General features: G+C 47.8%; 1 non-coding gene across 1 annotated transcript; it reads right to left on the bottom strand.

The window, feature by feature from the left end:
• Window positions 1–76: 76 nt before the first annotated feature.
• Window positions 77–195, bottom strand: LOC118345169. The gene has a single exon (XR_004798792.1). It is a non-coding gene; the product is annotated as a 5S ribosomal RNA (ribosomal RNA).
• Between the last annotated feature and the right edge of the window lie 12 nt (window positions 196–207).

Raw genomic sequence — 207 nt, 5'->3', positions numbered from 1 at the left:
GCGATTTTCCTAAAAATCCACTCCCGAGTGGTCCTTGTTGTCAATTCCTCTCGCAAGGCGGAAAAAACAAAAACGAGGGGTGCAACACGAGGACTTCCCAGGAGGTCACACATCCTACTACTACTCTCGCCCAAGCACGGTTAAATGTGGAGTTCAAATGGGATCCAGTGCATTAGTGCTGGTATGATCGCACCCATCAAAGTAATT

Source organism: Juglans regia, unplaced genomic scaffold, assembly GCF_001411555.2.
Source record: "Juglans regia cultivar Chandler unplaced genomic scaffold, Walnut 2.0 Scaffold_16068, whole genome shotgun sequence".
NCBI lineage: Eukaryota > Viridiplantae > Streptophyta > Magnoliopsida > Fagales > Juglandaceae > Juglans > Juglans regia.
Note: the sequence above shows the minus strand (reverse complement) of the source record. Positions and strands in the feature narration are given on the sequence as shown.